Below are 15,513 nucleotides of genomic sequence, written 5' to 3'. Positions count from 1 at the left end.
GAAAAGTGATGATATTTCTTTTTCCACCCTGTACATGTCACATAGGTCAGCGCCCATCAGAAGATCGACATTTGGCGTGCCATCGCCAAGGACGTCCGGGTCCTGGGGGTCCACAACAGACAGGGCACCCACTGCCGCAAGAGGTGGGAGGACATCCGCCGCGGGAGCAGAAAGACCGCCGAGGCTCTGCTGGGGATGGCCTCCCAACCTAGGAGGGGTGCCACACGGCAATTGACCCCCCTGATGTCCCGGATCCTGGCGGTGGCCTACCCCGATTTGGATGGGCGCGTGAGGACATCACAGCAGACACAAGGGGGTGAGTATCAGCACATTCTGCTATATTAGCGCACAGTGGAGGTGTCTGGGTGGGGGAGGAGGGCTGTGGCTATCTCTAGGCGAGGGCGGTTTCTGTAGGCTAGGCCCCTCCGTTAGGCATGGCCCTGTGCCCCCGCCCCCCACCTCTGTAGGGTGCTAAGTACAGCTATCCATGGTCCGGGCTCACCTATGTGTGCATTTGTCGTCCATAGACTTGTAGGCCAAGTCACAATAATTGAGTAGTGTACCCCGAGTGCGCAGCGTAGTGCAGGGGGCTTCTGTGTCTGTCCTCTCCGCCAACGGTGCCGCCAATGCATGCACTCAACATGTCTTTCTTTCTTCTCCCCCCCTTTTTTTTGGTTTTCCTCTTCATGTGTGCATTAGCATCATCAGGCAGAGGAGAAGTGGCATCGGCGCACGAGGGAGCTGCATCTCACATGGCCCGGGAGGGCCATGCAACCGATTCCGAGTACACCAGTGAGATGGAGGGCGAGTGGAGCTCCACAACGGGGACCCGTGGAGACGTCAGCGACACCGACACGTCCTCGGAAGGGAGCTCCCTTGTGGTGGCGGCAACATCCGTGCCCACCGCAACAACAGGTACAGCCGCCACCCAGCACACCAGCTCCGCCCTCCAAGCAGCCCCTCAGCTTTCGCCCCATGCCCGCTTTGCCAGGAAGCCGGGCATCTCCTTCGCCCCTGGCACCTCAGGTCCTGCCCCAGTTTCCCCTGCTGCCCTCAGTGCGGAGATCATTGACCTCCTCCAGACGCTCATTGTTGGGCAGTCTACCCTTTTGAATGCCATCCAGGGGGTAGAAAGGGAGGTGCATCGGAGCAATGCATACCTGGAGGGCATTCATTCGGGTCAGGCTGCCCATCAGCGATCGTTCAACGCTCTGGCCTCAGCACTGACGGCAGCAATTGTCCCTGTGTCTAGCCTCCCCCCTCCAACTTCCTCAACCCAGTCCCACTCCCCTGTTCCTCTGCCTATCCCAGACACACCTACAGACCAGCCTGCACACACCTCAACACCCAAGGGCAGCTCATCCAGACATAAGCACCACAGATCACACAAGCATTCACACAAGCAACATCCACATGCAGACATGCCAACAGCCACTGCCTCCTCTGTGTCCCCCTCCTCCTCGTCTCCCTCCTCCCTCCCTGTGACGTCTCCACTCACACCTGCATGCACACCACCATCAGCCAGTACGTCCATCACCACCACACCCACCAGAACAGTCCGCACACGTGCAGTCACCACCCCCACTGCCATTTACACGTCCCCTGTGTCCTCTCCCAGTGTGTCTGTCACCCCCTCTTCCAAACCACACAAACGCAGGCAGTCACCCACCCGACAGCCATCCACCTCACGACAGCCTCCAGCACAAGCACCTGCACTCAAAGACACCAGACTTCACTCTCCTACAACCACGTCCTCTTCCTCCACTCCCATACCCACTACAACTACCCGTCCCTGTCTTTCTAAATTGATTTTCCTTTCCAACCTTGACCTCTTTCCAACAACTAACCCACCCCCTCCATCTCATAAGACTCAAATCAGCACCTCAGCCACCACAAGCCCTGCACCTACTAGGACCATCATTCAGGGCTATTGGAGTCCACCAGCTCCTAGGGCAGGAACATCGGCCAGCAGCAAGGGGACAGCCAGCCCACCCCCTGGGAAAAGAACCAAAAAAGGGAAGGGCCGGCGCGACAGGCCTGAGACGGCTGCCCCCAAGGACACCACCCTTGCACCGTCACCTGGCCCATCCACAAAGGGAGGCAAGGGCCCCAGAGTTTCTGCCAAGGAGGGCAAGGGCAGCAGGGCGGACAAGTCCGGCAGCAGGCGAGCTGCCCAGGAGGGCCCCACCAGCCCCATTTGGGGTGTGACGGAGGACACCCACGGGCCCAGGACTCCAGCACAGGAGGGCCCGCAAGCGAAAGGTCGGATGGCGACTGAGCGGGAATTATTGGCCAGATCTGGTTCCCTAGGAACACAAGACAAGCACAGCTGAACTGGGCCCCGCCGTGAGAAGCACCGCTGAACTGGGCCCCGCCGTGAGAAGCACTGCTGAACAGGGCCCCGCCGTGAGAAGCACCGCTGAACTGGGCCCCGCCGTGAGAAGCACCGCTGAACTGGGCCCTGCCAAGACAAGCACCGCTGAACAGGGCCCCGCCGTGAGAAGCACCGCTGAACAGGGCCCTGCCGTGAGAAGGACCGCTGAACTGGGCCCCGCCGTGAGAAGCACTGCTGAACAGGGCCCCGCCGTGAGAAGCACCGCTGAACTGGGCCCCGCCAAGACAAGCACCGCTGAACAGGGCCCCGCCGTGAGAAGCACCGCTGAACAGGGCCCCACCGTGAGAAGCACTGCTGAACAGGGCCCCGCCGTGAGAAGCAGAGCTGAACTGGGCCCCGCCGTGAGAAGCACCGCTGAACAGGGCCCCGCCGTGAGAAGCACCGCTGAACAGGGCCCCGCCAAGACAAGCACCGCTGAACTGGGCCCCGCCGTGAGAAGCACCGCTGAACTGGGCCCCGCCGTGAGAAGCACCGCTGAACTGCGCCCCGCCAAGACAAGCACCGCTGAACAGGGCCCCGCCGTGAGAAGCACCGCTGAACAGGGCCCGCCGTGAGAAGCACCGCTCCGCTGGGCCCTTACTGTCAAGCACTGCTCCGCTGGGCCCTTCCTGTCAAGCACCGCTACACTGGGCACCGCCGTCTCTGAACTGCTCCGCTGGGCCCTTCCTGTCAAGCACCGCTCCGCTGGGCACCGCCGTCTCTGAACTGCTCCGCTGGGCCCTTCATCTCAAGCACCGCTCCGCTGGGCCCTTCCTGTCAAGCACCGCTCCACTGGGCACCGCCGTCACTGAACTGCTCCGCTGGGCCCTTCCTGTCAAGCACCGCTCCGCTGGGCACCGCCATCTCTGAACTGCTCCGCTGGGCCCTTCATCTCAAGCACCGCTCCGCTGGGCCCTTCCTGTCAAGCACTGCTCCGCTGGGCACCGCCGTCTCTGAACTGCTCCGCTGGGCCCTTCCTGTCAAGCACCGCTCCGCTGGGCACCGCCGTCACTGAACTGCTCCGCTGGGCCCTTCCTGTCAAGCACCGCTCCGCTGGGCACCGCCGTCTCTGAACTGCTCCGCTGGGCCCTTCATCTCAAGCACCGCTCCGCTGGGCCCTTCCTGTCAAGCACTGCTCTGCTGGGCACCGCCGTCTCTGAACTGCTCCGCTGGGCCCTTCCTGTCAAGCACCGCTCCGCTGGGCACCGCCGTCTCTGAACTGCTCTGCTGGGCCCTTCCTGTCAAGCACCGCTTCGCTGGGCACCGCCATCTCTGAACTGCTCCGCTGGGCCCTTCATCTCAAGCACCGCTCCGCTGGGCACCGCCGTCTCTGAACTGCTCCGCTGGGCCCTTCCTGTCAAGCACCGCTCCGCTGGGCACCGCCGTCTCTGAACTGCTCTGCTGGGCCCTTCATCTCAAGCACCGCTCCGCTGGGCACCGCCGTCTCTGAACTGCTCCGCTGGGCCCTTCATCTCAAGCACCGCTGGCCCATTGGCAGGGCCGGATCTGTGTCGGGCAGGGCTTCACAAAGCACTCTGGCCAACATGCCTCCTCCATAACCAGTGGAGTCTGTAATCCACCTGATGGACTGTGGCTTTGCACTCCCCCGGATGGTACAGTGGGCAATCCACCCACTGTAGAGACTTGAGAGACTGTGGCTTTGCACTCCCCAGGATGGTACAGTGGGCATGGAGGCCCCTCGTGGATCTGGCGTCGTGGACTCATGTGGCTGAGGTGCCCCCCCTTCCCTTCCCCCTGAGGTGCCTGTGGTTTTATTATCTGATGCCCCAGCAGTGTACTCTCCAATGGAATCGGGTCTCGTGTGTGGGCTTTGCCCATGTGTTTATGCACATTGGCCCACGAACAATGGAATGTAGCCAATATGTGCCGGACGTTTGGACTATGTATATATTGTTCATGTTGTAATATATTTATTTGATAAATTTCATATTTCACTTAAGTTCAAATATGCTTTAATATACTTCAATTTTAATGAACATTTTATTTTGTCTTTGCATTATTCTGGAGGTTTGGGGGGGTCACTGTGACTTGTTGCTCTGCATTGGTGTGTAGGTATTTGGGGGGGGGGTGGGTGTGTCGCGTATGTGTGTGCCCGTAACCTTTTCTCCTCCCCCCTCCCCTGTGTCGTAGGTGCAGTACTCACTGTTGTCTTCTGCGTCGGCGTTCGTACTCCTGGTAGAGGAGCAGGAAGACAATGGCTGGTAGGATGTTTAATTCGGGTTCCATGCTGTCCAGATTCCTCGTGGAGTGTGTATAGGTGAGCGTTTTCCCGTTCGTAGTCTGTTTCTGCCGTGTTTTTATCGGCGGGGCGCCCGCCCCAGAAAAGGTGGCGGATTGGTGGGTCGTGATAGTGTGGGCGGTACATTGTCTGCCGCCTGTCTGTTGGCGGTGACCGCCGCGCTGTTTGTTTGTCCCGCCGTGGCGGTCGGAGTGTTAAAGTGGCGGCCTTTGTTGGCGGTTCCCGCCAGGGTCAGAATTCCATTTTTATTACCGCCTGCCTGTTGGCGGTTTGCCCGCCGCTTTAACACCGACCGCCAGGGTCAGAATGACCCCCAAAATCTCCAACTTAATAGGAGTAGGGCCCTTATCCCACCTCCTGCTGAAATTGACCCCTACCCATGTCTTCTCCTCTACCACCATTTGCCTGCCAGCCCCGCTGCATGCCTCCAAACTATGCCACCCCCTGTGACGGTGTGCGAGATGAGCGCGTCATACCTACCCAGGCCTGGTCAAGGATACCAGGCCTGAGCAGGTCTCCTTGGCCGGCTTCGCCTAGGAGGTGAAGTGCGGCCCTAATGGTATCCAGAACGTGGCCTGCGGCCATGATGTTATGCCAGTGCTAATTAAAGAAAAACCTGTCTACCAGCTCCTAACGATTGGCCAAACTTCGTGCAGCATGACTGCCAGTGCCGAAGAGGCCGATTGTTTCACCCCCTTTTATCCTATCCCTAAAGACCGTCCCCCGCCCTTTCCCCAGCCTATCCTTTCTCCGGCCGTCGACTTCTGTATCCGAACGCTCCCGCAGAAAGACTGGACTGCATCCAGCATTTCCGTGGGGCTCCCATTCTCTCTCCTTTATTCTTAGGTGACAACATCCATGAGCGCAGAGGAGGTCCAACTAGCACAATTAACCACCTAATTTGGGCATCTACGCGCATTACATGAGGGCATAGAGAGTGTCGCAAATTTGGGCTCTTGTTTTCTTCATTGTTAATACACTACGTGGATTCCATTTACTGGCTTTCACCAGCAATTGGGAGTTGGCTTAAGGGCAAACCATTGAAGGTGTCTTGTGGTCCAACTTCTCAACCACAAACTAGCTGCCGGAGTTACAGGTTCAAGGGCAAGTCTTGCGGTTGCTGCAGCCTACCCGGCTAAGAGTTAGGAAATATCATTGTTCGGGGGTATCCATGTTAAGTCACATCATATGTTTGTGTATTTAAAATCTTGGTTGCATAGATGACAGGCTTGCATATTTGATGATGACTCACTGTGTTAGTGTTACCTGTATAATGACAACCTTCAGTTTGTTCTTTCTGCCTGCTTATTGCACGTTTAAACACTGACTATTGTGTCTTGCTCTTGGTCTAGCAATGAATGGGCTAGTACGTGGAGGCCAGGGGTTCAAGGTTGGCATCTCATTAAACTCATGGCTTGGTATTTGGTATATGGATTGGTTTTTGGCTTTAAAAATGTGATGATCGGACTGAATGTGTTTTTTTATGTAAAATGAGCTGCAAGGTCCCTCTCCTGGTAATTCAGTAATTAATTTTACAGTTCCCAAGTGGTGCTTTACAAGTGAGGGCTGTGATGGTTGCACAGATACAGGGTAGAGACCTCCAATACTACAGATCACTTCCCACTAGTGCCTTTAAAGGCATACATAACCTAGCTTGCCTAAAAGACAGCACGGCAATGGGGGTGTGAGGGGAGCGAGGGTTTATCAGGTGCGGATGATGCAATCCGGCACGCAGGAGTTTAGGATTGGTGTAAGAGGTTTTGGGGCGGGACTTGTTTAGGGATATCTATACTTAGAGCGGGGTTTGGGGCAGCCTCTTTTGGCCGTATCACCCCTCAAGAGTCAGGGTGTGTACATTTTTGAGCTGTAGGTAGGCCTTTTTGGGAGTTTCGGATTTGTTTGTGAGTTTCGGTTTTGCTGAAAAGTTTCAGTTTTGTTAACACGTAGCAATAAGGTTGTGGAAGCTTTGAAAATATTAATGGGTGAGGGTAGGGAGGATTTGTTACAGGCAGGGGTTCTGGAATGAGCTTGGGTTGGTCTTAAAAGGCCTAGAAGAGAGTCTGCAAAAGGTGTGGTGGCGGCAGTTATGGCATGTACTTGACCTGTTCGTGACAGAAAAAATATAAGCTAAAAAGTATCACAGGGCGGCGGGCGCGTGGCTCACCTGATCAATTGGACGCTCATGGTGAGGGGCATAATGTTGGAAAGGTGTTTGCTGTTGAGTCTGGTCTGCTCGGAGGGCGTTTATTAGCATGCCGTTCAGGGATGTCAGAAAGTCAGCGTGTGGGGAGGTAGAGGGAGAGGCCCTCATGGGAGGACTGTGGTGTACAGAGTGAGCTGCTTGGGGGCTCGCTTTGTGGACACGCATGCGCAGTATGAATTAGGCAGTGAAATAGACAAAGGCTTTGGTCTCGAGTCACGTCAGACACAAGGCCTGTCTGGCTCATTAGAGGAAAGGCACTGGGGCGCGGCAGCAAAGATGTTCGCCTCCATAAAATTAAACAAGCCGATCGTAATATCAGACTCAGAGATGGATAATGATTTGTTTAATGAGGATTTTCACACCGATGTTGCAGTTTTGGGACAGGAGCAGAATTTTGTTGAGGCTGCACACCAGGAACCACAATTACTGCAAAGGCGGGTCAGCCCTGTTATAAATAAAGTGCAAAGAAGGCATGTTAAGGAGATTGGGATGGTACTGGTGGATTTGACACTGAGGCCTGAATGTAGAAGTAATCAGTTAGTAGGAGGTGAAGACAATTTTTCTGATGTTTGGCAAGTGCAGGTTGAGGAGGGCGGTCTGCATGGGGAAGGTTCGTTTTTTGAGACACAGCACAGGGCGGCTGATGTATTTGGAAAGGGGTGTGGCAATGCCTCAGGTCTTCATGGCTCTAAGGATATGACCGATCAGATTGCAGCGAGGAAGAGGCAAGTGACTTTGGCGGCTCCGGTGAGGGTCCGGGCACCTTCAGGACATCGGTCAGAAGAAAGGGTTGTACCCAGAGCGGGAAACTTAACTTCAAGGGAGTGGCCTGTTGAATCGGCAGATTCAGAACACAGGCTTGCCATGGAGGTACCGTCAACCAGCCAGAGCGCTGATATAAGTGATGTTCAATTTGCTCTAGCTGATGAAACTCTAGATTATGATGATGATCAGGAGATAGAGGAAGGAGAAATTTGTGGTGATGAGGAGGGTGTGTTGCATGTGGGAGCACAACAGGCGAAGGGTATGAATTATAACAAGGAGAAGAGCATTGGTGTCTTACAGGGTTTGTCATCCCGGACGGTCCAGCACAATCAGACGTGTGAAAAGGATAGGCACGTTGCTGCGGTGGATCTTTAAAAAAAGGTGAGAACAAAGAGATTTTGTTAACTAGGCGGGGATGTGATACTACAAGTGTGATTTGACTGGTATCTGTAGCTGTGGGAACAGTCCAATTGCAGTGACATCAAAAGGTGTGGGTAATTTTGGGGGCAAAGGCGATGGTAATGGAGCGAGGTCTCAAGGCAATAACATTGTCACTGCAGAGGTGAGCGTGGATGGCAAAGAGGTGGGTATTGGAGTGGAATCTTCCTCAGTGGAGCAAGGTAAGGTGGGGGCAGTTGGGGGAAGTCTGAAGAATAAGAAGTTACCATACATGGGGGTGTTGATGCCTTTGGGGGCGCATCTCATATAGGTTATGAGAAAGAACATATGCAAAGGTGAGCTTGTTTACATTTTTAAGCTATTACATAGAGAGGTGCAAACAAAAGAAGGGTCTAAAGAGGAGTACTGGGAGCTGTTGAGGAGGCCAAGAGTTCCACCACAATTGGGAATTGGACATCTGCCTTCTTAATTTTCGATAGTGTTTACTGCGAGAAGCATCCGGAGTGATGTGTTTCTCTTTTTAAACACATGGATGTTGTGAGGCGAGCTCAAATGGATTATGGTGGTTTTGGGTGGTTTAGATAGGATGATGATATTAGAGCGCAGATGGCATTATTTCGGGAGAAAGAGTGGGGTGACATTGATAATGATCTTTGGATGCAATGTTTGCGTACTTCCAAAACGGCCCTGGGTATACACACGGCGAGTGGGCTCCCTGTCCCTCATAAGCCCTTTCAAGGACGTCCCACCCAGGGAGAGGTGGGAACTGCAGTTAGAGGTCAATTCCCTCAGAACAGATCTTGTTGGTCATTCAATAGAGGTTCATGCACAAGGTTGCAGTGTAAATTTAGGCATGATTGCTCCAATTGTGGACGAAAACACCCATTGGTTCAGTGCTTTGGAGGCATGCAGTGGGACTGGCAGGCAAATGCTGCTTGCCTTTCCCCCAGCAGGGAATCCAAAAAGAAATTGAAGAAGGGGCAGGGATGCATTGCGTCCACCCCCCTCCCGTTTTTATAGATAGCGGGCCGCAGGGGGAACCTCGTGGGCCAGAGCAGCAGGGAGGTGAGGCCTTGGGGAGAGGGGGTGCCATCTGGGGGTGACACAGGCCCCCTGGAGCAGCCCCTGGACCTTACTTTGGCTGGGGCCCCAGCCAAGGGTCAAAAAGAGAGTAAGGGGGAAGGGCTGGGGGGCCGTAAGGGAAAGACCCTTCCCCCGGGTTAGGGGCCCCTGGGTTAGCAGGACCAGGCAGAGCTGAGGCATCTGGTACAGGGGAGGGGGTCCAGGCAGAAGAGGCCAGTGGGGCCAGCGGGGTGGTCGTGGCACTGCACACCACTTGCCACGGATTGGGCGTCTGTGGATACAGAGGCCAGGATACAGAAACAGCGCAAATTGGTGGTGGAGACAGAACTTAGGTGTGCCATGCTGTGCAGGGAGAGGGGGAGGATGAGGGGAAGTCCAGAAAAGCTAAGAGAAAGTCAGCTGGGGTTGGTGGGGGCCAGGACAAAGGGTGTGGGGAAAAGAAGAGTAGTTGGGTGTGGATTCCATATGAGCAGGAGGCAGGACAGGAAGCTATTGCGGCTGGTGGATCTGGCAGCGTGACAGTGGCATCTGGTGCATATGGCCAGGTGCAGCGCAGGCAGTCAATGCCAGCGGCAGAGGCTGACGGAAAGGTGGCGAAGCCAACGGGGCGCAACACGGCCTCAGGACGTTGGTCGCAGGCGATAGAGGGGTCTTCGGCAGCCTTCTCCACACCGTGGGATCGCATGCGGCTGGTTTGCGCCAAAGGGGTTTCAGGTTGGATGATGAATATGGCATGGCAGATACAACTGGCGCTCATGACAGTATGGGTGTGGGTGAGGACGAAATGATTGAGCTGGATTATGAGGAGGACCTTGACGAATGGAAGGAAGGTGAACTGCAGGAGAACGAGGTGAGCGCAGGGCCAGGGAAGGGGCAGGGACCCAGGAGCGGCGCAACACCATCTTCCGTTAATGTTTTGCAGGCTTCAACGTCTACCGCCCAAGGACAAGAGGTCTCCCACAAGGATGGAGGCAGGCGTAGACCGAGGCTGGACACCGCAGGGGCTGGTTGTGGCTTTCAAGGTAAGGGAGAATGGTGGGCGCCATGGGGTGAACGGAAGGGAAAGGCTTGTGCGGCACAATACAAATCCATTGGTGTGGGGGAAGATTCCATACACATGCAGCCTGCTACAGGTGCGGTAGAGGCCAGCAGGGAGGCAACAAGGGGAATTGAGACTGCGACGCAAAGCAAGGAAGGAGTTACAGGGGCTAGTGGGGAGAAGGCAGAGCAGGATAAAGGGGGGGTGGGACATAAGAAGAGGCTCCCATACATGGGTCTTGCTATGCCTTTGGGGTCACCAAGGCAAAAATCTGGAAACATGAATATGTGGATGTTTTTAAACTATTGCATTGGGACATCCAGGCAAAAGAGGGGTCCAAGGAAGAAGAGTGGGAATTGGCGAGGAGGCCACGTGTTCCAATTATTATGGACAAGTGGACCTCTGCCTTTTTGATCTACGCCAGTATATACCATGAGAAATAGATTGACAGGGCTATTGCCATGTTTAAATATATGGACATTATCCGGAAAGCCCAATTACATTTTGGGGGGTTTGCATTGTTAAATTATGATGAGGAGTTTTGGGCCCGAGTTAGCATAAACCCTGAGAAACCTTGGGGGATGTGGATTCGGAGCTGTGGATGCAATGTATGGCTTCATCGCATTCTGCAGCCTCCACCCACACAGCTAGTGGTCTCCTGGTAGTCTATAAGCTGTTTCGGCAGTGTCCCGCTCTTGGGGGGGGTATGCCTCAGCGGGTGCAGGTATCCACCTCGGAGCGTGTTGGAATTTCAACAAGGGGTTTTGCTCCAGGCACGCATGTAAGTTCAAACATGAGTGTTCTAAATGTGGGAGAAAACACCCAGTCATGCAATGTTTTTCCCTCACCAGCCCGGCTGAGCAATGGAGGTAGACCAGGGGCAGAGGGGGACAAGGACCTACTGGGCCAAAGGGAGCCTACTCCAATTAGGTTGGAGAGGTTACTTTATTTGTTGCGTGTGTACCCGCGCAGGGACACAGCGCTGAAGTTGGAATGGAGTTTCAGAGAGGGTTTCCGAGTGGGTAATAGGGACCAAGGCAAAGGAGATGGGCTGATAATTTACAATCTGCTAAAGCCATGCCGGAGGTGGTGGCAGCAAAATTGAGCAAGGAAGTGGCGGAAGGTAGAATATTGGGCCCCTTTCATGAGTGGCCAATGGAGAATTTAACGATCTCACCTTTGGGGGTAGTGACGAAAAAGAGCAAGGGAGATTATAGGCTGATACATCATTTGTCATGGCCGGAAAGGGCGTTGATGAATGACTTCATTGCGCAGGAGGATACCAGAGTGGCATACGCCACAGTGGATGATGCTATTCGGCTCATCCAAAGTTGTAGAAAAGGGACTGAACTAGCCAAGTGTGACATTAAGACAGCTTTTCGGCTGCTCCCCATTCACCAGGATGATTTTTCTTTGCTGGGGATGCAGTTGGGGGGGCTATCTTTGTGGGCAGGGTACTTCCCCTGGGGTGTGCCATTTCCTGTGTGCTGTTTGAGGCTTTTAGCAACTTTTTGCAGTGGATTTTTGTTCAGGTCAGTGGGCACCGAATGGTGTCACACTGTTTAGATGATTTCCTGTTTGTAGGTACAGCACAGTCGGGCTCGTGTGGCAAGGCGTTGCGGCAGTTTGAGAGGCTGGCTATGGACTTTGGGGTACTGTTGGCCCCAGAAAAGGCAGAGGGCCCAAGTTGCATTTTGACCTTTTTGGGCATTGAACTGGACACAGAAGAACTCATAGCACGTCTGCCGGCAGCAAAAGTGGAGGAGATTCTGCTATTTTTTAATGGAATCAGGGTGACGCATAAAATTGAATTGCGAGTGGCGCAGAAGCGGCTTGGTTTTCTGAATTTTGCATGCAGAGTAGTCAGGGGTGGCAGGACTTTTTGTAGGCGTATGGGTTTGGCGATGTAAGGTGCTCCTCTACCACATCACAGGATCAGGTTGACCATTGATCTGCGGGAAGACATTGATGTATGGGACCTGTTTTTGACGCAGTTCAACGGCGTCTCCATGTCTTTTTGGGAAGAGGACACAGTGTGGCAGGTGCAGATTTTTTCGGACGCAGCTGGTGCAGCTGGTTTTGGACTATTTTGGGATGTTCGCTGGTGCGCAGAGACATGGGGGGCACAGTGGTTGAGGCAGGGGAGGAGCATCGCATTTCTGGAATTCTTTCCTCTGCTCGTGGCATTGGCAGTGTGGGAGGATGAGCTGGTGAACAGGTCAGTGATGTTTCATGTCAATAATTGACGGTGGTTGAGTTGGTGAACAGACAGAGAGCCAAGGATCTGAGGGTGCTGCAGTTGCTCAGGAGGTTTATGTTGCGTTGCTTAACTTTAAATATTATATTTAAGGCTGCGCATATTCCTGGGGTAATCAATTCTATTGCAAATTCCCTGTCTCATTCACAGTGGCAGCGGTTCCGGCAGTTGGCGCCCGGAGCAGAGGAACACAAGATGGCAGTCCCGGCAGACATTTGGGAGTGGGGCACGTGACGGTCATGCGACTGGTGGAGTGGTCACTAGCGGATTCCACCCTCAGGAGTTACCGACTTGCATGGCTGGAATTCCAGGATTTTTAAGTCTACAAAGGGAAGTTTTGGAATCAGGAACAGCGAATGTTAGAGGCCAAGGTGATGCGTTTTGTGGTGTTCCTGATTCGGAAGGGGCTATCGCCTGCCATGATCAGGGAAAAGTTGGCAGGAGTGTCTTTTTATGGAAAATTGCTTTTTGGATGGGATCCAGCTCTGAGTGATATTTTGGGCAAGATGTTGAAGGGGTGTTGGAGAATTTGCGCAGGGGTAGTTCATGTTTGTGAAGCGATTACATTCAAGTTACTCTTTGAGATCCTACACGTGTTGCCAGTTTGCTGTTATAATGCACATGAAGTGGCTTTTTTCGTTTATGTATGATATGGATGTTTTTTGGTGCTTTTCGTGTGTCTGAACTGTTGGGGGTGGGAAAATGGGTCGGTTTGAAAATGAGTGAGGTTCATCATCTGAGTGACAGGTTAGGTATCTGGTTTGGGCGCTCGAAGATGGATCAATTGGGTAAAGGTAAGCAGATATGGTTGGAACAAGGGAGAGTGTCAGAAGCATGCCCAGTACGGGAATGGGACAATTTCAGGGAAGCCAGTTTGGACACAAGAGATGGTGTGTTTATTCATGAGAATGGTACGAAGGTTACATCTTTTCAGCTTTTGTTGATGATGAGAATGGGTTTGAGATGACTGGGTAGACAGGGGAACTTTTGGTACGCATTGTTTTAGGATTAGCGTAGCAACGGAAGCTGCCAGGTTGGGGTGGGATTATGGTAGGATCAGGCACATTGGTCGTTTGCGTTCAAAGTGATGTGAGAGATATGTACGGGCTTGAACGGTTGAGGGGATGGGTAGAGCAATTTGGGGTAGAGAGTGATTCCTAAGGGGCGACCTTGTTGGGAGGAGGGGGTTGTGTACTTCCTGATATTTCTTTATTTTCCAGGTTGCGTGGGTGGCCCGAAGAAACATAAGGCAAGCACGTGGTTGGTCAGGCATTCTTTCATTCATTGGGCAGCGAAGTTTGCGGAGAGACAGGTCTATGGACGATCTTTGGGACTCCCGAGCAGCAGGCATGAAGTGCTGTGGTGGGGAAAGAGAGGCATGAGGTTGGGCAATTTGCTTCCTTTTATCACATCAAGTTTACCAACATGAGGATGTCCTGACTGTGAGAAAGTAGCCTCTTTCTAGCCTTGTTACCCCCACCTTTGGCCTGTTTGTGAGTGTATGTCAGAGTGTTTTCACTGTCTCACTGGGATCCTGCTAGCCAGGGCCCAGTGCTCATAGTGAAAACCCTATGTTTTCAGTATGTTTGTTATGTGTCAGTGGGACCCTGCTAGTCAGGACCCCAGTGCTCATAAGTTTGTGAGTGACCTATATGTATGTGTTCCCTGTGTGATGCCTAACTGTCTCACTGAGGCTCTGCTAACCAGAACCTCAGTGGTTATGCTCTCTCATTTCTTTCCAAATTGTCACTAACAGGCTAGTGACCAATTTCACCAATTTACATTGGCATACTGGAACACCCTTATAATTCCCTAATATATGGTACTGAGGTACCCAGGGTATTGGGGTTCCAGGAGAGCCCTATGGGCTGCAGCATTTCTTGTGCCACCCATAGGGAGCTCTGACAATTCTTACACAGGCCTGCCATTGCAGCCTGAGTGAAATAACGTCCACGTTATTTCACAGCCATTTACCACTACACTTAAGTAACTTATAAGTCACCTATATGTCTAACCTTTACCTGGTAAAGGTTGGGTGCTAAGTTACTTAGTGTGTGGGCACCCTGGCACTAGCCAAGGTGCTCCCACATTGTTCAGGGCAAATTCCCCGGACTTTGTGAGTGCGGGGACACCATTACACGCGTGCACTATACATATGTCACGACATATGTATAGCGTCACAATGGTAACTCCGAACATGGCCATGTAACATGTCTAAGATCATGGAATTGTCACCCCAATGCCATTCTGGCATTGGGGAGACAATTCCATGATCCCCTGAGTCTCTAGCACAGACCCGGGTACTGCCAAACTACCTTTCCCGGGGTTTCACTGCAGCTCATCAGAGTTCCTCTGCATCTCTCTCTTCACCTTCTGCCAAGGAATCGACTGCTGACCGCGCTGGAAGCCTGCAAAACTGCAACAAAGTAGCAAAGACGACTACTGCGACCTTGTAACGCTGATCCTGCCGCCTTCTCAACTGTTTTCCTGGTGGTGCATGCTGTGGGGGTAGTCTGCCTCCTCTCTGCACTAGAAGCTCTGAAGAAATCTCCCGTGGGTCGACGGAATCTTCCCCCTGCAACCGCAGGCACCAAAGAACTGCATCACCGGTCCTCTGGGTCTCCTCTTAGCACGACGAGCGAGGTCCTTTGAACTCAGCAACTCTGTCCAAGTGACTCCCACAGTCCAGTGACTCTTCAGTCCAAGTTTGGTGGAGGTACGTCCTTGCCTCCCCACGCTAGACTGCATTGCTGGGAACCGCGTGTTTTGCAGCTACTCCGGCTCCTGTGCACTCTTCCAGGATTTCCTTTGTGCACAGCCAAGCCTGGGTCCCTGGCACTCTAACTTGCAGTGCACGACCTCCTGAGTTGTCCTCCGGTGTCGTGGGACCCTCCTTTGTGACTTTGGGTGAGCTCCGGTTCACTCCACTTCATAGTGCCTGTCCCGGCACTTCTGCGGGTGCTGCTTGCTTCTGAGTGGGCTCTTTGTCTTGCTGGACGCCCCCTCTGTCTCCTCACGCAATTGGCGACATCTTGGTCCCTCCTGGGCCACAGCAGCATCCAAAAACCCTAACTGCGACCCTTGCAGCTAGCAAGGCTTGTTTGCAGTCTTTCTGCACGGAAACACCTCTGCA

The sequence above is a fragment of the Pleurodeles waltl genome, chromosome 2_1 (assembly GCF_031143425.1).
Source record: "Pleurodeles waltl isolate 20211129_DDA chromosome 2_1, aPleWal1.hap1.20221129, whole genome shotgun sequence".
Classification (NCBI taxonomy): domain Eukaryota; kingdom Metazoa; phylum Chordata; class Amphibia; order Caudata; family Salamandridae; genus Pleurodeles; species Pleurodeles waltl.
The sequence above is the reverse complement of the archived record's forward strand: the minus strand, read 5'-3'. Positions refer to the sequence as shown.